Raw genomic sequence first — 26,230 nt, 5'->3', positions numbered from 1 at the left:
CTCCAAAAGGTCATTAATATTCTGGCTTGTATTATCATCAGTTGGTTTTGTCTATTCATGAAAAACATAGACATAAAAATCAAAGGACATACATTCTTATGTGTATTGTATTTTTGCTAAGTATAGTGCCCATGAATTCATGTGTGTATATTAGTGTTTTTCTTTTCTTTTTTAAAAAATATACTTTTTTTTTATTATTTCAGAGAGGAAGGGAGAGGGTGAGAGAGAGAGAAACAATGATGAGAGAGGATCATTGATTGGCTGCCCCCCACTGGGGATCAAGTTCGCAACCGGAATCGAACCAGAATCTCCTGGTTCATAGGTGGACACTCAACCCCTGAGCCATGCCAGCTGGGCTATCAGTTTTTTTCTTCATCTTTTATTGCTGAGCAGTAAAATTACTACTTAGATGGAAATACATACCTGACTAGTTGGAGGACTTACTGAAAGTGTGGCTAGAGTTCCTACTGGTTATCATCTATCCTTCTCCCCAGCAGTCAGGGAGGTCTATTTCTGAACTAATTTCTCACCGTGAGCATAATGTTTTACTTTCCATTGCTCGTATTACCAGAAACACCTCCCACCCTGTATATGTTTTTATCATCTCAAGCTCCACCCATTTCAAATGAAACATATTTCCATTCCCTTGATTACCTATCTCAACTCCTGCTCCTTCCCATTCTTCACTTGTAAATACAACACCTTTAAGGCCTGACATCTTAGAACAATTCTGAATTAAGTCTGAGGTCTAGGCATCATACAAAACAAATCTGTTGTATTATGATCGCTCATAAAATCACACGCATGCCAAGGTTAAGAAGAATATAGCAGTTGGTCGCAGAAATGGGCAAAATCTACCAATTTCACCGAGTGATATTAGCGCACAGCTCACCAATAATAAGCTTTTCCTTAAAATCCATTTCTTCAGATTCAATCTGACAATCCCAGAAGGGCCTTGCGACGGAGTAATTTTTTTCTTTTTTTTTTTTTTTTTTTAGTGATTCAGATGAACTCTCTAAACAACTTAATTTAATTGGAAGGCATTACCCTCAGGAACATTTAAACCACAGTGAGGAACTTCAGACCCAGAACACGCCATGTGTGGAGGAAGCTGCAATTAATTCATTTCCCTCCTGGAGGCACTGCTTAACATGTCAAAGCCAGAAACCTCTTCCAAGGAGACAGTGAACCTGAAGGAACTGGCCATCAGAACTCTCCTGAACTTTCTGCTTAAAGAGTTCTTGTCCTTGACTCTGGCTGCAGCCTTCAGTTTAAACAGGAATATCAGGTTAATAGATTTTAATAGCTGTCTTACTCCGCTGGTAGGTATAATGAGCAGGAGAAAGATGATGTACAACGAAATAACTGATTGATTTCATGTCACTAGGGAGCTTCACAAACCTGAAGTCATTATTTTCTTCCGTGCTCGCTGCTCACTCACCTACAGATAGTATAACAGAAGTAAATGAGTAAAACTTCAAAGAGGTTTCCACTTAAAATGACTGGTAGGAAGGGAAATCATTTTCTTAGATGTGCTTAAAATCTCTTTATAATCTATAATCACTGCATCAGATAAGCCTTCCAAAAATCAGCATAAAGAATTAATGACAGCTCCCGTTTATTGAGCAATTATTGTATGTCAGGGACTATGCTTTGTACTGTATAGACATTAAAGTATTACGTTTGCATTATAACACAGAGCAGGTATTCAATAAAGGTGAATGTGATCAGAGGCAACGTGACAGAGCTACAAAGGGGCTAACAGCTCTGAGAGTTTAGGAAACTTGCCTAATATCCCATAACCGGGAGGGACAGACGTAGGGTTTGAACCCAGCCTATATCAGAGCCCTGGATAACTCTGATTCATAACTGTGATGTCATTGTGTTGATCCGAGTACAAGTGTGGCAGGCAGGTAGACAGACCTGAGCAGAGCAAGGATGATGGGCCAGGAACAGAAGGTCACCAGGCCAGAAAGCCCCAGGCGCCCAGCAAAGGACAATTGTAGGGCGGGACCTTGCCCTCAGGGTGGTCTTTCCTAGCATAGTGCTGCCGCTCAGGCAGTTTGGTCCCCCTGACCTTTCCTCCCTGAAGACAGCATCTATGCCTCAGTTATATTTCAGCTTCAGGCCCAGAAAAGAAACAAAACCAGACAAGTGAACTCAGGACCAGTTGCGTTGGATACGGACTCCTTGCCCTGGCGCCAACCAATCACTCAGTGGAGACCTGGACCCTGAAAGGACACACCTGGGAAGCCGCTGAATATTCTATTGAGATCTTCCCCTAAAATCTCCACCCTTAAAACCCTTAGGTCAGAGGCCCCAGCACACTCCCCCTCCAGTGAGCAAGCCTGGAGCATTCTTCCTCCCCACCCCTCCCCCCAGGCATATTACCATTTGCTTCCTCACTCCCAAGCTCCAAGGCCCTTCCTTTCCCTCTACAACTTGTTTCCTCGGCCCATTTCTTCCACAAAGTCCTTCTTCCGCCTCTGTGATTTGATACGCAAATGTTCTCTTATAGTTTGAGCTTGGCCAGAACGCAAGTACCCAGGTTGCTGAGCCCAGGCCCCTCTGCTCCCTGCTGCCCACAACACAGAGAGACAGCCAGATCCATTGTTTGTCTGCTTTGACCTGTGGGTGGACTGACAGTCATTTGCTCAAAAGCATTCACCTGCTTGGAACAGTTGAGGGAAAAAATGTAAACAGGAACGTAAAGTGAAGGGAATATTCTAGCACCCAGTGTGGAACTGTGAAAGAAAAAGTAGCCATATTTAAATGAACTAGTTAACATCAAACTGTAAGGATCCTGTTAAATGACATATCTATGTACCTCTTTTAAGTCCTTTAAGGTCAGGAAGTCATATACACATTGTCTACCTGGAGGAAGGAAATTAAATGTCTGGAGCATAGCACTCAAGAAAACCAAAGGGCACGCACTCACCCGTTCGTAGGTATCTCTGCACTCCCCAAACAACGTAAAAGGAGAAGGTCCGCTGCCATGTCCAGGTAACTTCAAGGTCCTGGATGTAGCTGATACGCGGCAAGTCACTTGGATACTGAACTCCTACCCATCTGATGCTCTCAGTGTCTCCCTTTCTACGATTAAAGTCTGTCTCCAAAGCATGCTGGCTAAGCATTCCACAGCCAGGTCTGCTCGCTTCCTCCAAATTTCAGCGACCTCCTGTAAAGAAATACGTTTCTCTCTCATTCACGGCTATCCCCATGACCATGGTTATCAGAGACCAATTACAATGCTATTCACCATTTTAATAGCCTACATAAAACAAAATAAAATAAAGCGTAGAAGTCAGTCTTCTATCATTAATTAACAACAGGACCTGACGCAGAAACTGCCTCATATTTAGCTCAAAAAAAAATTAGGCAAGAGATTACCCCCAATTCCCTGGTTAGGGTCCCCTTTGTCTATTTAGTAGGCTGCAAAGACCAACTTACCCCCGCCCCCCCCTCCACATCCTTACCTCCATCCAGTGGGGTTTCCCAGTTGCTAAGCAAAGGCCCTGCCCCAAGGGGGCAGAAACAAAGGGGTGTGTGATGACACAGGTCGCCCTGAGCAGGGGAGGATAAAAGGGGCCCCGCGGGCTGGTTGAAGTCCAGCTGGAGACTCCGGAGTGAGAGGAGCAGTTGCAGGATTGTGGTCAATGGCTCCTTTGGAGGATCCAAATGAGAAGTGCTGGTGCAGGGCGTGTCCTGAGGACGCCCTCCCTGGGGCGCTCTGAGGCTGAATGCCACTGCAGAGGACCAGGACTAGGGTGAGGACGCTGGTCCCCCCAAGTGCCAGAGAAGCAGGAACTGGGAGGCCCTGACAGGTGTGAGCAGGAAGGCGTGGAGGAGCCGCAGAGGCTTCTCTTCATAAAGACAGCCCTGAAGCTGGCCAGCCTCTGAACTTTCCACCCTTCAGCTGTGGCCCCTTTCAGATGCAAAAGACCTTTATTGCTCAATGGAAAAACCTCTTCCTTTACCTCAGACTATCAGGGGAGGGGTACAGAGCCCCAGGCCTTCTCCACTGCACAGTCTAGTCCTGGGTTCTGCAAGTCAGAGAATCAGCAAGACTGACTCTTTCCTGAAGTTCAAAGCCCTCCCTGCTGTCCAAACAGAAGTCTCAAGTCCTGAACACTTAGACCCAGTAGGACTGGCTTGTCCAAGTCCAAGCCCGCTGTGCTGCAGGTGGTACAGAGGAAAACATCGCAGGTGAGGCCGTGGAGAACTGTGTGCGACCAACAGTGTGTGCTGAGGGGCTGGTGGTTAATGCCATGATGATCTCTGAGACCAAGGCAACCATTTAATGACCTTTGAATCCCATCATAAAAGGAGCCAGAGCCCGGTCGGCGTGGCTCAGTGGTTGAATGTCAACCTGTGAACCAGAAAGTCACTGTTCAATTCCTGGTCAGGGCACATGTCGGAGTTGTAGGCTCCATCCCTTGTAGGGAGTATGAGGGGGCGGCCAATCCATGATTCTCTCTCAGCATTGATGTTTCTCTCTCTCTCCCTCTCTTTCTCCCTTTTTTAAAAATGGAGCCAGAGTATGGGGACTAGGGTGCTTGCAGCTTAGATTCTCTTAATTTTAAGTAAACTTAAACAAATAAAACAACATATCTGCAGAAAAGACTAATTTGCGACTGATGTACCACTTCCTCTAAAAAAATTATTTTGGCATTTAGGTATAGGACTGGAAACTCAGACCCATGTTGCCCACTGAGTTTAAGAGAAGTATTCAAAAATTAACTGTTCCTAGTTGATAATCTCCTATCCCTGATGTCTACCTTGGTTCCTTATCACACAGCTGCAGTTGCTGAGTTTTGAATGTTAAGAGTAACTTTTTAAAAGGTTAAACATCTGAAGCTGTTTCAATGAATCATGAATATGTTGATTTTTTTTTTTTTTGCCTCAGCTCGAAACTACGCTGAATGTATTAATGAAATAGGATGATGAATAATGGGTTAAAATGAGAATCCTCTTGTGGTTGCTAGTGAAATAGGTCTTTGCACTAATTAGACATTTTTTGAAGGCGCTAATTGCTATTCGCTGTGGGTATTTCTCTGATGCTGCCCTTGTGAGCGGTGGATGCTCCGATGATATATTTTCAAGAATTTCACTGAGCCCTCCATTCGATCAGATTTGCAGCTCACTGGACACAGGAAACTCACCCCCATAACCACACCCAAGTTCAGGTGCACAGGCACACTCAACCACACGCACAGCCCCACGGGGCCCTGCTGTCACAGCACATGCCTCTTTGCTGTTCAGCTACACCATTAACCGGTTTCCCACAGGGAAGTTATGTTATTACACAGTGGGTGACACAGTAGGAAAATGGCAAAGTTTTAATGGACATAGAGAGCGGCATGATGTAAAAGGAAGGCAATCAGACAGCCTTGGGTTTGAATCCTTACTGCACTCAGTGGGGACCCTTGAGTGGGTAACACACTACCACTTCTATTCCTTAGTTGTAGTTACTGACTCAGATCCCACATGGAGCGTACCTGGTACTGGACCATGCACAGGGGTAGTGTAAGGTGGGGTTCGGGGGGCAGGCTCTCCTTGTGGGTTCCTGCCCTATGAAGTTTGAAGAATAAACTTGTGGACTAAATAAAAATATGTAAATTTATTTGGAAGCATATACAAACGCTCCCTGGGGAGGGGGTCCCCAAACGGGAAAAGCCTGCTCTTTCTCTCTAAAATGGGGAAAAATCTAAACCCTTCTCTGAATCTCTTTGTCTCTGGTTTATATATGCTGGTAGCTCTTTGTCTGAACATGACCCTTTCTGGTTGGACCCTTCCTTAATTTAGGACCCCCCTGCTTTCCTCATCAGGCATTCCTCTGCAGAGTATCAGTGTTAAAGACCAAAGCTCACTTGGTGCCTCCCTCAGCTTCTCCCCCTTATCTTGCAACATTCTTCTATCCTCCGTGAATGTATGCCTTCCTCTGTATCATTTCTCTATCCTCTGTAAATGTATGTTTTCTTCTTCCCCATATCTTGTAACATTTCTCTATCCTCCATGAAAGTAAGAGAAGCGTCCTGGCATCTTGGAACTATCTCCCTCCCATCACATATGCATTCCTCTCCCTTGGATCCCCCTTTTCCATAAAACTGCCTGTCCTGTCTCTAAAATTTTTTTCAGTAGGGCATCAATAGGTTACATTCCTCCTTTCCAATCAGTCATTTACATTTACATGGCTGCCATGCAGGAGGTAGCGCTCATAAGATCATGGAACATCTGGTAAAGGAAAGGGAATGAGTGTTTTCAGTTGAAGGTGACAAATCAGAAACATTCTACCTATTACAGGTATTTTCTACATTGGAATAAGCTTTAGATAACTGCTTTTGAGTTTAAAAATTGCCCAAATATATGGTTATTTATCTGAATTATATGCTTTTTATTCCTATTTGGGGTGAGCAAGAGACTACTTTTTAAAAAAATATATATTTTTATTGATTTCAGAGAGGAAGAGAGAGGAAGAGAGAGAGAGAAAAACAGCAACAAGAGTGAGAATCACTGATCTGCTGCCTTCTGCACTCCCCACACTGGGGATGGAGCTGGCAACTGGACATGTGCCCTAACCAGGAATCGAACCGTGATCTCCTGGTTCATACATCCGTCATATCCATCACCTTTATCACTACTTGGGATGTTACAATAATATAGAAATGCAATTATGGTAAGAATGCACCTTCCTACTGCATGTTTCTCCATCACAACTAAATTATTCTTTACACAACTTCTAGTTATTTCATAATAAATTCACCATGTCTCTTATCTGTAAATTAAAGGTCTGATGCATGAAATTCATGCATGGGTAGGGTCCCTAGGCCTGACCAGAGATCAGGGCTGATCTGAGGGGCGACGAGTGGGGCTAGGGGAAGGGGCTCCCGCTGGCACCTGCCTTGGCTGGCCTGGTGCTGTTCGCCGGCCAGCCCCGCCCCCCAATTGCCCCTCTGCTGCCGCCAGTTGCCTCCCTCTGCGAGGCGATTGGCAGGATGATTGGGGCCCCCCAGCTGGCACCCACCTTGGCTGGCCTGGAGCCTGTGGGTTCAGGGCAGCTTCTGCATTGAGCATCTACCCTCTGGTGGTCAGTGCACGTCATAGCGACCGGTTGTTCTACCATTCAATCAATTTGCATATTAGGCTTTTATTATATAGGATGAGTCCCAACATTTTTCATGTCAAGGTATATAGAAAAATGATATGGATATGGCATTCTAGGTTAAAGGAAGAGATTGCTATAGCTGCTATTTATGGGCAATCTAAAGGGCTAAAATAATTTTGGGCAAGCGTATATCTTTCTAAGGCTTATTCTATTTTTTGAGTACCAATGTCCCCAACTTCCTTAAATAATTATTATAATGAAAGAATACACAAGAAAACTAATAGGAGCTAACGTTCACTGACCATCGCAAATGTGTTAGGTATGTGTGATGCATTGTCTTATTTCATCCAACAAACGCCCTCAGGGAATGTTCCCTCCCCATTTCACAGATGAGGAAAATTAAGTATGTCAGTTACCTGTAGTACCAAGATGCATATATATAGGGTGTCCCAAAAAATGTATACACATACTTTGAATAATTATAAAGGCAGCATTTATTAAAGTATATTTCATTTCTACTGTTAAAGTGTGCATACATTTTGAGGGGGGACACCCTGTATTCGGCTCTATTCACTTGACTAAGATCTAAGAGAGATGGATCTAGGAATTGGACACAGGAAGATTGCTGAGCTCTCTCTCTAAAAATTTGTTCAAAACCCATAGAAGTTGTTATTGAGTTCCTTCACTATCTCATGCCCTTCCTAGGCTGGTGTTTCACTCTCCCAGATGATTATTTAAAGCATGATTCCTGCCGTGGCCAGTCTGGCTAAGTTGATAGAGCATCGGCCCACAGACTGAAGGGCCCCAGGTTCAATTCCAATCAAGGGCACATACCTGGGTTACAGGCTCGATCCCTGGTCCCAGATGGGGCATGTGCAGGAGGCAACCAATTGATGTGTCTCTCACACATTGATGTTTCTCTCTCTCTCCCTCCCTTCCAATCTTTCTAAAAAAATCAATAAAAAAAATCCTTGAGTCAGGATTAAAATAAGTAAATAAAATGATTCCTGGAGCTAAACACAGTATGTCAGCTATGTCCCACCCCAATCAGAGCCAAAATACCTACAAAAGGCAGCCTGAGACATACTTCAGTTTCCCTGGTAGTAACATCAAACCCGACATATATCCAGCTCTTCTTTGCATAGTCATCTCTTACCCAGTACTAGTATCTTCCCCTTCCTTTATATTTGCTTTTGTTTTTTCTGGACTTAAGGGAATCCCTTTGCTTGTTGAAATATAAATGGAAGTCATATAGATATGGCATGTCATTCCAATTCTAATGAAGCATTTGAATCCTATTGCTATTATTTAACTTAGTTACTTCTCTCATTTTTCTGGTCACCTGAAAATGTGATCACCTGACACTATGGCATTATGCAAGTCGTCCACAAATACGCTAAATATGTCAGAACCAATCACACAGCCTGTTAGATTCACAGGCTGCCTCCCATTTCATGTGGAATTAGCATGTGAGTATGTGTGTGTGTGTGTGTGTGTGTGTGTGTGTGTGTGTGTGTGTTATAAAACCAGAATGGAAATCCAGTGCTTTCTTTTATCCTGTGAAATATTATTAGCAACCTTGGATACTATGTGAGTTTCAAGGAAAAATAACAGAATTAACCAATGTCTACTAATGCAGTGTATAAGTAGAACATTAAAGTAATTTCAAACAGAAGGAGCAGAAAAGAGATTGAGAGAGAAATCATACCACATTTATGCTACTTATCCCTGAGTGATGTTACTGAGAGGTGTTAAAATATTAATTCAGTCAATCTCCTTAATTATAGATAATACGACTTTAAGAACAATGAGTTAAGAGGCAACTGATGAAAAAAAATGTTGCTCAACGAATTGATAATTAACAGATGCGATAAAAACTTCAGTCATTATTTTTAATTCTTGATCCTCATATTTAGGATAATTGTTTTCATGCATGTTGAATTTTATTCGAATTGTTCAGTTTAATATAAGAAATGTTTTAAAGGATCTTGGTCTTCAAAAATAATAAAATAAAAAAGATAAAAGAACTTTGATATCCAGCTTTGAAAAAGATTTAATGGACATTACAATAAAATAAAGAAGGCATTAAGAATATGTGTCTCCCTGGCCAGTTTGGCCCAGTGGGGTGTGTGTGGGAGGCAACCAATCGATGTGTCTCTCTCACATCAATGTTTTTCGTTTCTCTCTCTCTCTCTCTTTCTCTCTCTCTCTTTCTCCCTCCTTCACTCCCTCCCTCTTTCCTACTACTACTCTCCCTCATACTCTGAAAAGCAATGGAAAAAATATCCTCAGGTAAGGATTAACAAAAGTAAATAAATAATAAAAATAAAACATCCATTTTTACTACTTGAGGATTCCCAACATTTGACAATAAGAGCTTGGTAGACTTTAATCAATTTTTAAGAAAGGTGCGGAAATGGCTTCTTTTTTGTCAGCGACACCCAAATACATGCTTGAGAAAAACTTGGGCTAACTGTAAAGGGGCCGTGGACCTTGCCTCACGGCTGCATCCCATTTGCTCTGTGACCTTTGGCAGATCTTCAACTCTTGAGCCTCGGAGTTCAACTCCTCCAAGCACCTTATTTTTAAAGGTGCAAGGAGTAACACTTCACATCTGTTAAACCAGGGAAGTTTGCCTACTTAGAACTCAATACCAAAGGGGCAAAGGGAAAGTCATACTGATGGCTGTCATCATTATCCACTGGGCCTGAGGTTCACTCAGTCATTCATTTTTACTCATTTCATTCATTCACTCCATTCACGTATTTCATTTATGCTGGATAGAAAGCCGGCTGGCTGGCCTGGCTCAATGGTTGAGTGTCGACCTATGAACCAGGAGGTCATGGTTCGATTCCTGATCAGGGCATATGCCTGGGTTGCAGGCTCCATCCCTATTGTGGAATGTGCAGGAGGCAGCAGATAAATGATTCTCTCTCATCATTGATGTTTCTATCTTTCTCCCTCTCCTTTCCTCTCTGAAATCAATAAAAATATTTTTTTAAAGCCAACTTTTTCTGTAAAGGAGCAGATAATGAATATCTTAGTCTCTGCAGTCTATATAGTCTTTGTTACATTATTCCTTTGTGCCATTGTAACAGGAAAACAACCATAGACTGTACCTAAAAAAGTAGATGTAGTTATATTACAATAACTTTATTGACAAAAAAGAAAAAACGGTGGAGAGTCTGATTTTGCCCAAGAGCTATAAGACTACATTCTGCTTTCAATGAAAAACAAGACACAATTTGAATTGAGCAGCTGGCACTGTGATAATATTTTCACATGATTTTTCTGTTTAATCCTCACAAAAAATCCATTCATTCCATGTGGCAGAAACAAGACCCACCATCCACATTCTCACAGATTTTAATTTTTTTATGTAGGAAGAGATTCAGAAATGAATCCAGAGGTAAAAAGTAATTTGTTCCATTAAAACAGCTAGAAATTATCAGGATCCACAGTATCCTTAGCTCCAAAACCTCATAGTCAATATTATTTTTAATTAACTCCTTCCCTCAATCACTCATGTATTTAAATTCAGGTAAGTGGTAAGAAATGGTAGGAAGATGCATATTTCTTAAACCAACCTGCACGCCCAAGTTTCTTCCCCAGGCCATGCAACAATTCTGTCTTCTGAAGGATTAATGACCTATTTTTTTGCCTATTAATCCTTGGGCCAAGTGATATCTGAACAGATGTGCAAAGATTTGATGCAGAGGGAGCAGAGCAGGAAGATATTAAAGGAAGGGCTATTATCAAACACACACACACACACACACACACACACACACACACACACACACACACCACCAGTTGCTCCAACACTCCCCTTGAGGTTACAGCCCAGCTTGATGACATTCCTGTTTTAGGATATTCTACATTTGAGGAGTCTGCCAACTATCTCCTTCATCCTGTCCGTTCACACCTCCCCAGTTTAGCCCAGTGTCCTCCAGGATACCCACTGTAGCATGTGCTAGGATGGGGCAGAGCCAAAAGTCAGAATCAATAGCTGGTTTGAGAGAAGATATAGACCAGATCCCATAAGCCAGAACCAAACTCAGTACCAACCTTCTGCACAGCAGACCCACTGACTCACAGGGTAGCCTGGTTCCTAGATTCTCCTTTGAACTCATTAATGTGGCCAACATGAAGTGACTAGTGCATGAGCACCCTACGTTCATCATTGTTATATTAATAGTTTTCAAGGTATATCTTTTAGAAATATGTATTCTTTTAAATCAAAATTGGCCATTTTTATCAAATGAAGAACAGGCCTTCCCCTGACGCTGTAGCAGATAAACCTGTCCTTGAGTGGTAGAACTCTGAGATGCATTTCATACTTTTGCAGCTGGATTGAGTCCCAGTTGTCCACAGTCGTACCCTGACTGCTAATACACACACCCTATTGGCTTTCTTGAGCCCCCTGGCCTCTCTATTTTCCTGAGGACGCTTCTGAGAATACCTTGCAAATAAAGTAGTGAAGTTTACATCCTTGTTCCATATTCATATCAAAACTCTTAAGGATCTCCAAACTATCTTTTGCAGTTTGCCAGATTTCTGTTTTAAGAATCTCTGAGCTCAAAAAGTAATGGGAATCTAGCCTGGCCAGTGTGGCTCAGTAGTTGAGTGCCGACCTATGAACCAGGAGGTCACAGTTCAAGCCCAGGTCAAGGCACATGCCCAGGTTGTGGGCTCGATTCCCAGAGGGGGGACACACAGGAGGCAGCTGATCAATGATTCCCTCATTGATGTTTCTATCTCTCTCTCCCTCTCCCTTCCTCTCTGAAATCAGTAAAAATATATTTCTTTAATAAATTAAAAAGATGGAATTCTAAAATTATACCTACTTCAGAGACTCCAGGGAATCTTTCAAACCCTTAATTTATGGCTAATACCCAATTAACAACAACAAAAGGAATATCCATTTCTCTTTTAATAAGCCTTTGGAGTTCTCCTTTAAAGGGTAGAATTCACAAATTAGATTTGTTTATTCTTTATATTCTTCATATGTTTACCTTGATGAATTCATTTTCTCCACTTCAATAATCCTGACTCTCTCCAAATTTGGTTTGTACATTTTAAAGGAACTTGATCGAAGATCTTTTGAAGTAGGGTAAAAGTATATATTTAGATCTTAATTTCTATAAAACCTTCTTTCAAATTTGGTCGTAAATGGTAAACTATTGAGTTGCTACTGAGAAATGTTCCTCCAAGGACAGTAAATTCCTAGCATAATCAAATTGGACAGAACCCATATTTTTTGGATATATATTGAAACATTATGTCTCACATATCACTATGTGATAGATTGCATTGACAAAAATATGCATAATTTAGGTGTTATAAGAATAAGAAATCCAAAATTTATCATCTGAATTATAATTTATCCTGCAACAGAACAATTCATTTGAAGGTAGATGCCTAGAAAAATGTATTAGGCATCATATATTTAAACAAAAATGAATTATTCTCAACCAAATTTTCTCAAAGATACTAATTTAAGGTTCTAGAGAGGAAAGTGTTGAAATATAGATGGATGTTTATCATATTCAATTGCATTTGAAATGGCAACATTGGACTTTGGCAAGTATTTTAATTTTAATCTCTTTACCTTATTTTGTTTTCATAAATATCCCCCCAGAGGTAGCTCCAGAATACATAAGAAACTTTTCAGACAGGGCTAGGGAACCCGAAGAAAACAGCTTTTCATTCTTAGCACCACTTTGGATGCAAACACCAACCTTTAAATAGTTTTAAAAAGGAGGAGCTGGAGTCATTCAGCAGTTCATCTTGTAGACTTGCTCAGCTTCAATGACCATGGAGAGTATTAGAGATTCCTTGGCTACAAGATAAACATGTTCTGTAAGCAAAGAAAAAACATAGAGGAAGCATGGTTGGGCAAATATTAAAATATATGAAGGGGCAGGGATTCTTAGATTTTAAACATGACATGAGAGGATTATACATCAAGGATATTACCTTTCCCATCAGAAATAGAGTCAGTTAACGTTTTCTCTTATGCCCCTTTAAGAAGAGAGACCACTTTGGGTGCATTTTCATGACACTGAATGACTTCATAATGATCTGCCTCCAGGTTTGTCAGGAAAATAATGGAGATAGTAAATACTTTCAGTTCTGGAACTGAACAAACTGTTAGGATTCTTGCTTTTCTTTCTTGTTCTTCATCTTTTTAAAAAATAAATTTTATTGATTTTTTACAGAGAGAAAGGGAGGCGTATAGAGAGTTAGAAACATTGATGAGAGAGAAACATCAATTCAGCTGCTTCCTGCACACTCCCTACTGAGGATGTGCCCACAACCGAGGTACATGCCCTTGACCGGAGTCGAACCTGGGACCCTTCAGTCCACAGGCCGACGCTCTATCCACAGAGCCAAACCAGTTAGGGCTTTTTTCTTCATCTTTTGCCAGCACCTGTTCTGTGTTCACAGTGGGCAGGGACCGAGTGTTCTGCAGGGCCTCACTGTCTTCCTGAACAGCCTTCCTGGTCGCCAAGAACACCCCCAGGGAAAGTGGCATTAACCTGTTGCTGGCATTATGAACAAGTGTGTCACTGCACCCTCCCCCAGAATGTAAGTCTATTTCTACTCCAAAGATTCTGCGCTAATTGTTAGGAGATGCATCCAGACACTCTCTCTCTGAGAAATTTCACTGTAAAATCCTAAAACGGTGGCCCAGCAGGTGATCATTTCTGATTTGCACTGACTGTTAAGAAAACAGTGAGAAAATCACCCTGAGAGGGCCTGCTGCTTGGGACCCATTCATGTGAACAGGGAGAAGCTCAGCTATTAGGACTTCTTAGTCCTAATAGGAACTTGAGAAATTTCCGTGAGTCTAGTATTGTCCTAAGCGCTGTTTATGATACAATAATGTGATGTTTTATATTTTTGAGGATGATTTATAATCTACACTTAACGGATAATAGTTGTGTACCTCACTCAGTACTGAGTATAGTTATTTATTGAAAATGTTTTATGAGGTACAATGGCCAGATGTTCCAATTGTGGAGAGAGTGAGCTAGCCTTAAAAGTACTCTTTCTATCATTTGTGACTTGATACATATAAAAACTTTCATAAGAAAATGCAAATTCGATTTCATTGCTATATATGGAATAAAAGACCTTTTCTGGGGAAAATGCAATTGCCTGCAACTGAGACTATCTTTGAAAATGCTGAAACTTGTTGGAACTTGAAATTGGCCATCGCAGGATTATTTACACCCCAGGAACCAATAGATGCTACAGATCAAGGCTCCCCTGCACCCTGCCCATTATTGATAATTATGTGACAGATATTTTTGCATAGGCTTAAATATGCAAAAATATTTTTTTTCTTTTTAAATTTATTTTATGGTGGACGTATAAAGCAACAGCAGCAGTTATAAAATGTTGTCTGAGTAATTTTGAGAGCTCAAAACAAGGATCCGTGTATAGGCTGAATAAAAAGATGTTCAATTACTAGTGCACATTGTGTAACTTTATCAAGCATCTTTAGCTGGATTTTTGTGTAAACCTTAATAGAGATGTGACTCACGGAGACCAAAAGTAAAATATTTTTTCCTTTCACGGTTTAGTGAATTGGTCTGCTTTCACGCAAATGATTTACAAACTACAAGAAATGCTGCATGTGAGAACTAGGCATAAATGTTGAGAATTAAACCTGTAATTCCCAACAAGCCTATTGAAGTAGCTGTTATTATGACCTCATTGTACAGAGGAGGAACCTAGGGCAAGTTGTTTAACCTTCAAAGCCTGGGGTCCACGGGGTGGTGCCAGGATCTGCATGTGGGCCAACCCCACCTCACAGAGTGCACATGTCACCCTGTTTTATAGGTTGTGGCTATTGATTGGATCTGCCTGGGAAGGCAAACCGAAGAGCCATCTTCTGGGTCAGCCTATGTCAGTGGTTCTCAACCTTCCTAATGCCGAGATCCTTTAACACAGTTCCTCATGTTGTGGTGACCCCCAACCATAAAATTATTTTCGTTGCTACTTCATAACTGTAATTTTGCTACTGCAATGAGTCGTCATGTAAATATCTGATATGCAGGATGTATTTTCATTGTTACAAATTGAACATAATGAAAGCATAGTGATTCATCACAAAAACAGTATGTAATTATCTATGTGTTTTCCGCTGGTCTTAGGTCACCCCTGTGAAAGGGTCATTCGACCCCCAAAGGGGTCGCGACCCACAGGTTGAGAACCGCTGGCCTATGTGAATGGCATTCTCTAGGTCTGCGCAGAGCATAGTCTGACAGGTTGCTGGTGGCGATCTGTGTTTCCGTCTCCCCCTCTGAAAAATGTGGACAGCCACCATCTCTCCTTCCGTCTAAGTGAGGCTGAATCAGATAAGGCGTGGGAAGCATTAAGCATCTTGTCTGATACAGAACGAGTCCCTTCATCTTAGTTGTTGTTGTTTTTTTTATTTTGTTGTATGTACTCTGAAGATCATTTTATGTAATGATAGCAAGTTTATAGAGGCAATGATTCCCTTGCAAATGAGACAAGTTAGAGAAGGAAAATGCTAAAGAAAGGTAAGAAACATAAGAGACGATAAAGGAAAGGGAGGTTGGGAAAGAGAGAATGATGGGGAAATGATGAGTATGGAGAACATGGAAAAATAGAGACGACCAAGAAGCAAGGAGAAAAATGAAGAAGCATAGGACACTTTATAAATGTCTGAATAATCTTAACTCTGGTAATATTAATAAATTTCAAGATTACTTAGAACCAGGACAGATAACTCAGTCTTCCTATAGCACCACTATTACAACTCTTTCCAGATATGCCTGTAATGTATTGATATGTGTTTGCCAAGATAGACTGAGATCTTTTGAAAGCAGGAACTTTATGTCTTATCAAATTTTTATCACTTAGCAATTTCTGTAACAGATACAGAACTCAATAAAAGTCGAAGTTAAATATTAAAATTTGAAACATTTAAATAAATATGCCATATGTCTTGTGAATTTTCCATAACATGGATAGATTTTTTGAAAATCATAAATTCTCATTAGCCCTGAAATCCATTTTGTGATGATTTACAAGTAGATGATTTCCATAAAATATGCTGAAAATAATATCCATTTTATGGCATATAATTCAAAATTAATTTTTATTGTAAGTCTTTGCCTTAAGTAATGATCTTACATAACTGAGAAGGAGGGTTGGCAGAAATACTTGCTGTGCTTCTAAGTTGGTAGTTGCCTGCAGATCAATTCTACTCAAATTAATTTAGGTCCTTTGGCACATTTTTCACTAAACATCGCACTATTAAAAACGTAAAATATGAAAAACCAGCTATTGAAAGGAAAATATTTCAGTGTGAGCTGCACTTCAGATTTTATTGGTACATAATTATGAAATATATGATAAATGGAAAACATAAATATAAACATAATTATGGCATAACATCCACAGGAGAATAAAATGGGATTTCTCCTAAGTCCAGAGGAGAATTTGTGATTATTAATTATTGAGATATAGCTCACAAAAATATCCTCCACGTTGTGCTCCCAGATTCTGCTTGAAAATATCATCTGTCAGAGTCAGTGAAGGGACATGTCTGCCTGCAGTGGGCAGGAGTATGGGCCAGCATTTGACATGCAGGCTTTTCCATGGGTGCTGTCCTATGACTTCTAGCCATATCTTAACAGCTGATGCTCTGCAGTAAGAACTGACTTTCATTATAATTAAAGTTTCAGAGCATAGTTATTTAAATCATTTGAGATATACAAGACTCTATGTCGATGCAAGAGACAAAATGGTGCATGCAGTTATTCATTTCACAACAGAAATTAGTAAATGCATCTAATACATCCCTGAAAGTATGCTGGGCTCTGGGAGTGTAGCAGTAGTAAAACAAAGCCCCCTTTCATTACAGAGCTAAGTCAAACAAGACCCTTCAATCAACAGGAGGTCATGCGGCTCAAGGGAAAGCACACATCCAATAGAGGTACACAGCCTGGCCAGTGTGGGTCAGTAGTTGAGTGTAGACCTATGAACCAGGAGGTCACAGCTCAATTCTCAGTCAGGGCACATGTCCAGGTTGGGGGCTCGACCTCCAGTAGGGGGCATGCAAAAAGCAGCCGGTCAATGATTCTCGCTCATCACTGATGTTTCTATCTCTCTCTGAAATCAAGAAAAACATACTTTTTAAAAAGTAGATAGACCTGCCTTTTATCCCTGAACTCGTATACCTATTGAAGATGTAATGCAAATCAGATAAACTTGACAAAATTGGTTTTTCATCTTTGAAATGGTGTAATGCCTGACTCGTGGGATAGTTGTGAGGATCTAATCGGATACTTGGAGAATCTAGCACAGTGTATGACACATTACAGACATGGAATCACTGTTATTATTGATCATATTTTCATCAGTAATTCCATAGCATTTATGCCAGTGTTATTCTAAATACATTTTGTATCAACATGTGATATGGTATTTATTAATCCTCATAGTATATATTATTTATTTTCATAAAGGTATTTCTTTCAAATATTAATATATCACTTTCACCACCCACCTGTAGCTTATTTTCAGAGTTTTCTTATGATCTTAACATTCAGAGAAATAAAATCTCCTCTGAGTATATGATTGTTATGACATTACTTAATGGAAAACATTATTTCAACATAACACTATGAAAGGCTATAATTGTTCAAATGACAAGAAGTATAGATTATTATTGGCCCATTCAGCAACTTGCAGGTAGATACTATTTGGGTGAAAGGTGGGAATGACCACTAGGGAAACAAAAAAAAAGTTTACTTTGAAGATGCCATAAATTTAACCAAGCCAAAAATGCCTGTTTTTACCTGGTTGAGGATGTTAAGTTGCTATAGAGCAGGGAGGACAGAGGAATAAGAATAAATTATTATGTATGTGTATCCTCTATGTATTATATGCATGATGCTAAACACTCACAAATTAGATATAATTACTAATTGTACAACACATGGCATTGCCCTTAATTCACCATGAGAAAGATGAAAAATATGAGGAAGTAAGCAGCTGAGCATGAGTTTTTATTATTATTACTAGAGGTCCAGTGCAAGGATTCGTGCACCAGTGGGGTTTCTCAGCCTGGCCTGCAGGGATCGGGCCGAAACTGGCTCTCCAACATCTCCTGAGGGGTTCTGGATTGCAAGAGGGAGCAGGCCAAGCTGAGAGACCCCACCAGTGTACAATCAGGGCCAGGGAGGGACTGTGGGAGGGCTCCAGGGCGTGTCTGGCCCATCTTGCCCAGTCCTGATTGGCCAGATCCCAGCAGCAAGCTAATCTACCAGTCAAAGCGTCTGCCCTCTGGTGGTCAGTGCGCATCATAGCTACCCGTCACACAGTTGAATGGTTGAACAGTAGTTCATTAGGCTTTTAAATATATATAGATTGATTTTTAGAGAGAGGGAGAGAGAAACATTGATGTGAGAGAGAAACATCGATCAGTTGCCTCCCACATGCACCCCAACCAGAGATGCAACGTGCAACCTGGGTATGTGCCCTGACCAGGAATCAAACCCGCCAGCCACGCTTCGATGTATAGGATGATGCTCTAACCAACTGAGCCACACTGGCCAGGGCTGAGCATGAGTTTTTAAAAACCAACATGACATTTGTTCCATGTCACATGATGAGTTCAACAGAGCCACCTTTTAAGCCCAAGTGTATGACGCCAGCATCTTTTCTTTAGAAAGATCACTGCTCTGCAACTATGCATTATGTTTTAGGTAGGACAGCGCTAAAGAAATAAATCTAATGCTGCTACATTATTTCTACTGCCCCAAATGTAATCTGAAGTCTTAATAATCACAGATGCACCTTCCATTCCAACCATGTAAGAATAAATTAAATTCCAAAGCTTATATCTAGAATGTATTTTTGGTACGACTGGTAAAGTATCATTGGTAGTGAGCTGAATTATTACCTATTTTTCTGCAGTAATACAATTTGTGACGTCTTATTTCTTTTCAGAAATGGATTACAGATAAACAAACATCTATTTAACTTCTCAGACTTGCATTTTCCCCCTATGGTTGGCAGCTCGTGTATCTCGTTTTCTATGCTATGATATCCAATGTAAAATGCATAAGGCCAATTAGAACCTTTTTTAAAAAAAAAAATGAGTCAGACCTAAATGGGCCAACACTTTAATTGGAGAGGAGGAGAGCTTTGGATTCTTATGCTGGTTTTTATTCAATATTTCTGGATGACTAAGGAAGGTGCAGCAAAGCTTTTCTATTAAGCAGTCCCTCAGAAAGCTGTGTCAGACTCAATTCCTTCTCCCTCCAATTCTAATTGTTAATTCATGTGTAAAGACTAATCCACCTCAAGACGCAGCAATGAATGTTATCCGATGCGGTGTGCACGACGTGTGGTGAACTAAAGCTCTATAATATGTTCCGAGATCAGCCATGGTTTTCTGTGTTGCTAGTGCACACCCCCTCCCCCGCCCCCCCTTCCTCTATTAAGCGAAGAAAAATAGCTTGGGCTGAACTGGATGGTACATCGGCTGCTTGTCATTTGTGCTGATACCTTCCTTTGGTTTATCACTTGCAGCAAACAGATTAGTAAAACCCATCAGCTTGAGTCCAGTAACTACAGTGGGGCCTTGACTTACGAGTTTAATTCGTTCCGTGACAGAGCTCGTAACTCAAATTACTCTTATGTCAAATCAAAAAGTGAACGATTGAGACACGTGATGCTGGGCTGATGTCGTGGAGTTCACTGTGACCTTCGCTGCGCCAACTAGCGGTGGGGTATCTGAAGCTGGCTCGTAACACGAATTTTAGCTCGCAACTCAAAGCAAAAATTCGGCCCAGAGACGGCTCGTATCTGGAAAAACTCGTTAGTCGGGGCACTCGTAAATTAAGGCACCACTGTATAATCAGATTATCTTTGCCCAGAGAAGCAACCACCCACGCAAGAGATCATTTGCCACTGATGGGACCTGAGTGTTCCACTAACCTGACAATCCCGGTTGTAATCGCTGAAGGTGCATCAAGAACTCGAAATACTATGACCTTCAGGTGTCAACATAACCCTATCAAAACCAAGCAAAGCATGCCCTAGCCAGTGTGGCTCAATGGATAGAGCATCCATGGGCAAAATGAAGGGTCCCCAGGGGTTTGATTCCACTCAAGGGCATTTACCTGGGTTGCAGTGTGGGAGGAGACCATCTGATGTGTTTCTCTCACCTAGATGTTTCTCTCTCTGCTTCTACCCTCCCCTTCCACTCTCTAAAAATCAATGGGAAAATATCCTTGGGTGAAAATTAACCAGAAAATAAAAAAAGAAAAACCAAGCGAATCCTCATTGTAAGAAATCAATTTGATTTTAGGGTATTGAAAGGAGTCCAAGCCCGATCCGTAGAAGCTTGGATTGCTTGTTGGCGGTTTGGGGAAGGTTGTGGGAGGTAGTGTAGTGAGGTTTACGATCCGATGTAAACTTGTACATACTCGGGAATATCATGGAGTCAGTCAACTTCTCTATAATTATCTTTGTAAGACAGAAAAGTGATCCAAGACCCTTCTTTCATATTCATGCTCTGGAGGTCAATGTTCAATTCATCAGATATATCAAAAAAAATTCCCCAACTCCAGTTTGTATTACTCAGAATTCATAATCTCCTAAACAGAAGCTTTTAAGCCAAAACTGTACCACAAGAAAGACACTTTCATTTACATGCCAAGAAACAGCATTTTAGTTACATATCAAACTGTTGCATGAAAATCTCTTTCAGAAGTGAGGTTATGATAAAGAATTGAGGACTTTCAGGTAAATGGTAAGCTATTAATAATTTTAGATCTACTGCTTCGTTACATGCCTCTACCTTGAGAGTTAGACTCTTATTGTATAACTAGAGGCCCAGTGCACGTATTCGTGCACCAGTGAGGTCCCTCAGTCTGGCCTGTCCCCTCTTGCAATCTGGGACCCTCCAGAGGATATCAGATAGCTGGTTTCAGCCCACTCCCTGCAGGCCTGATCCAGATAGGAGGGAGCCCAATCCTGTGTGTGGAGTGTCTGTCTCCTGATGGTCAGTGCACATCATAGCAACCTGTTGACTGGTCATTCGGTCATTCAGTCGCTTAGGCTTTTATATATAGAGATGCTATTTTAAGGATAAAATTTTCAACCTCTGATAATGTTAGTTGTTTATGTGGAATGAAAAGCCCGTTAGAATTGAGCCCAATTATCTGTCCTTTGTGCTTTGGAGATAAAATTAAATCTTTACAAAATGTCATTTTTTTTTCAAATAAATGTCTAGAAGAGTTTTTACATTCAAGCTAGCAAACTCACTTTATATTCTGATTTAATGGGGATATGTTCATTCTTCCTGCTAACATTATCCCTGAGATAACAATTCAAAATGATTGCACCTCTTATCTTGAGAAATCTTACTTGATGAGTCAATAGATGTGAATTTGGATGAAATTTCGCTATAAAATCAAAGGCAGGCGTGATCTGTTGCTAATCCTTTAGGTTAACAATTGTTGGAAAAGAGGGTGGTAAAAATGTCTGTTTCTTAGTACTCTCCTATTATCCGGTTGTCTAGATAAGGTAGAAAATGGCATACTAATTCTGAAAATTCTGCTAAATCTGCTCACCTAAGTCCTGAGAAGTCAAAAGCAACAAAGAAAACTCAACAATAAGCAGTTTCTGCCTAAAAACACTCAATGTAGGACTAAATCCAAAGGTATATCTTGCTTGATGATGAAAAACATTACCAACTATTTCAACCGCCATGTTTGCCCCATTCAGAGCATCACAGGAATAATAGTCAATAGATACATACTGCCATAGAAATGGAGATCATTTCTTAAAATGATTGTCAAAATCATCTAGGTTGCTTGCTAAAATGCATATTACTGGCCAAACCTAAACCAACAGATTCAGTACCTTCAGAGATAAGAGCTGAGAAATCATCTACATTTCAATCACCTTTTCAGGTGGCTTGTATGTACATTAATGATTGAGGTCCACTTAGACAGAAATTTGAAAAAGAAAATATGGATTTTGCTATAACTACTTCCTTATCTTATTGGAGGCCCTTCCTACTCTGTCTGATCATTACAGAAATGGGAGAGATATACATTATTCATGCCCTGACCAACCACGTGTGGCTGAGGGAGTTCATTTGTTTTCACTTGTCCTTGTTTTCTGACAATTGTGTTAAAGGTTTCACATTTTTCCAAGCACTGCTTTTGCTGTATCACACAAATGTTGATGTGGAGTGCTTTTCTTGTTATTAAATTCTAAGTATTGTTCGATGCTTCTGGCTTCTTGATGTGTAACTCAAAATGCAGTTGCAGAAACCATTCTCAAACAGTGGTTAGAAATAACTGAAATAACGCTGTTACTATTGCACTTCAAGTATGTTGGAGTTTAAAAAAGGTTTTGGCTGTTGTGTGCAATCCCAAAGACTAATCCACCCAAATATTATTATGGAACAATAAACTATAGTGGGGTTGTTTTTTTTTTGTTTTTTTTTGAAACACAAGTATTTGTAGAAACAATTCTTATAAGACATAAAAAATTTTACATTTTATTCTTGCTTATATTGGTAATGGCCGCCTTCATTGGACAAAACTATACCACACTGCAGCTTTACGAACGTTCAAATGCTGATTCTAACCATTTTAATAATATATTTTCCTTAGATAGCTACATGGAGATAACAAAAAAAGTGCTAAAAAATTCCCTTTATTTCTTCTCTTCCCATGCTCTTGACTTGCTGAGCCAACATAATAGTTCATAAAATTAAGTGGACAATAACTGTACTAAGGTGGATTTAACATTCCTAGGCATTTTTAAAAGTTTGAGGCAGGCTAACAAGTGACAGGGAGAGACATTTTTGAACAGAGAACCTTTCTCCCAATACTGGACCCATCCTGTTGTCAGTGTGGTTCCCTAAGTGAAGAAAATAGAACTGAACAGAACTAGGTGAAACACTGACTAGAGTACTGAGCTACTAATAATGAAACACAGTAGCCCCTTTATCCACAGGGGATACCTTCTAAGACCCCCAGTGGATGTCTGAGACCATGGACAGTACCCAACCCTAAAAATACTACATTTTTGCCAATACATACATATCTATCCTAAAGTTTAATATCTAAATTAGGCACACTAAGAGTTTAATAATAACTAATAATATTATTCTATCACAAACGTTATGTGAATGCGCTCTGTCTCTCAAAAGTATAATTTTTGAAATATTGATACCCATAAGTTTAGTGCTTTTTCCATCTCAACTAAGTACTTATCATGCACGGTGGCTATAACTTTTGCAGTTTGACGTGCACCAGAAAAGTTAGTACACATTTCTTTTCCCTTCCTCACCACAGACTACTTTATAGAAGATTTGTTCTTACCATAGCTCTTAGCAAACTCAGCATACAATTTTCTTTCCTTATTTAGTGGAGAACACTCAACTTTGCACATACAGGAAGCACTTTATGGTTTCTCGTTGACATGTTGGCACTGCCAGCATCACTACTCTTGTGCTTTGGGGCCATTGTTAAGTAAAATAAGGGTGTCTTGGACACAAGGGCTGTGATACTGTGACAGTCAATCTCAAACTGAGACAACTACTAATGGCTGAAAGGTAAGGAGAGTCTACAGCATGAATACACTTGGCAAAGGGATGATTCATGTCCCTGGTGAATATGAAAGAAGAATTAACAAAATTGCCCCAAATTAACAACAAATGAGCAAATAATATGAAGAGACATTTCTTCAAAGAAGATACACAAATGGCCAAGAATCCCATGAAAGATGCCTAACATCATTAGGTCAATGAAAATCAAAACCCAAGGTGTCACCATGTCACACCAACTAGATATCTATAATCAAAAACACAATCAAAAACAAATGTTGGTGAGGATATGGTGAAACTGGCATCCTCACACATTACTGGTCAGAATGGAAAATGGTGAAGTTGCTTTGGAAAATGATTTCCCAGTTCCTCAAAACATTCACCACAGAGATACCATATGATCTTGCAAGTCTTTACCTAAGTATATACCCAAAAGTACATGCAGAAAAAGAGATAAAAGGGACAGATCTTTGAAAAGATGCAGGACATATGACTATGCATTATAAATGTGATTATTTAACTGAGGGAGCAGGAGAAATGCTCTTTATCAGGCAGTTTATCAGAGATGAGCAAGAGGACTAAATTCATAAAATATCACAGACTGCAGCCCCTTGTGATTATTTAATTGAATCACAACTTTATATAAAAAGTACACTGCATGCTAACAAATTAACTTCAAGAGCGAGAAATATAAGCTATTTAAGAAGTACAAGATTTTTTTTTCTTGATTCCATTTTTGGCCACGTTGAAATCAGACAAAAAGAGAAAGCTACAGGACAAAGATTTTATAGTGTGCATCATCTGCATACTTAACCATATATCTGTGAACTTCTACATCAAGATGATTATTTATGTATGTTCATTTAGCTTTAATATTGACCAATAGGACCTTAATGTTCCCCTCAACTTGACTAAACTTTAGACAGATTTCTTCCACATCATATCCTCTGACCTTCCTTTCTGTAGACCTTTTAACTTTAGAGAATTGTTCTTAAAATTTTACGTTCTTTCTCTGCACCTATGAGATGCCAATCTTTTTTAAAAATATTTTTTTCTTGATTTCAGAGAGGAAGGGAGAGGGAGAGTGTCATAGAAACATCAATGATGAGAGAGAATCATTGATCGGCTGCTTTCTGCACTCCCCGCCCTGTCCCCCCGCTGGGGATTGAGCCCATAATCCAGGCATGTGCCTTGACCAGGAATCTAACCGTGACCTCCTGGTTCATAGGTCAACACTCAACCACTGAACCATGCCAGCTGGGTGAGATGTAAATCTTCTTACAACTCAGCAAAGTCTTTCTCAAGGACATTGGTGCCATCCCTCTGAGCTATTATCATGCAGAAATATAGCATTCCTATCTCCCAGTCTCTGTGGAAGGACAGAAGCCTAATGTCAATAAACATCAACCAGCAAATACACATGCCTAATCCTATTCACCAGCCTCCTCCCTAACATCCTCCCGTGCTTTTCTGTGAGCTCACCTCAGTGCTTAAAAATCCTCCTGCCTTTTGTTTTAGCAAAGTCAAGTTCATTCTCTCCCCCTCAGTCTACAACAAAGTCTTTCTGTCCATCTTTACTGAGTGTCTGGTACAACTCTCATGGACAATATGGACACAGAAATAACATAGAAACCAAGAGACAATCACATGAAACCAGAAAGGGTGTGTCAGTGTGAAAAATAGCTTCTGGAAGAAATAAATAAAATGAACATAGGTTTACTAAAAAGCTGATTGGTGTTAATTAATTTACAATCCTTGGTACAAAAACCAAAACAGGGAGGACTTAGAAATAAGAGAATGGGCTGGCCAACAGGCCCAAGAAAACACCTACAGCCAATGGAGAAGTGACTGGAAGCAAGACCAGGCAGAAATGACATGGTAGCCATGCAATTTTCAGGGACCACAACATGACTGAAAGGTCAATAACCTTAGGCCTGGCCATTAAGTGTTAATATTTTCACACATGCTCATGCCAAGGGGAATGAAACTATGAGGCTTGAAGCAGCCTCCTTAATTCTGAACTAGTGCGTTAGACATAAACAATAGAAAAACAACAAAAGCAAGACACATGAATTCTATGTAGTGTATTTGCTTGCATCCATGCATAAGTATTTCCTATTTCTCTGGTTTGATAGTAAATGTCAGTTTATATGGACCGATCTCCAATTGTTTTGTGCTGGTGCATGAGAAAAAATTGATTTATATGTACTGACATCGTGTCCTACAACCTTGCTAACCTCACTCACTATTTGTAAGAATTTTTTACAGATTCCTTGAGATTCCCTCCATGAAAAATCATGCCAACTGAGGACAGACAGTTTTAATTTTTTACTCTCCAATCTCTGTGACTTTTATTTTATTGAATTGTCCAGCATTTCTTGTACTATACCGCTGCAACATTTGTAACTTGAAAAAGAGGGCCCACACTTGTATCAATTCTATGAGACAAAAGAGAGAGAACAACACTAATGGGGATTCTATCCACATACTTCAGTGCCCAGGGGCCT

The sequence above is a fragment of the Myotis nattereri genome (genome assembly GCF_964212035.1).
Source record: "Myotis nattereri genome assembly, chromosome: 15".
In the NCBI taxonomy this organism is placed as follows: Eukaryota; Metazoa; Chordata; class Mammalia; order Chiroptera; family Vespertilionidae; genus Myotis; species Myotis nattereri.
This window is presented reverse-complemented; position numbering follows the sequence as displayed.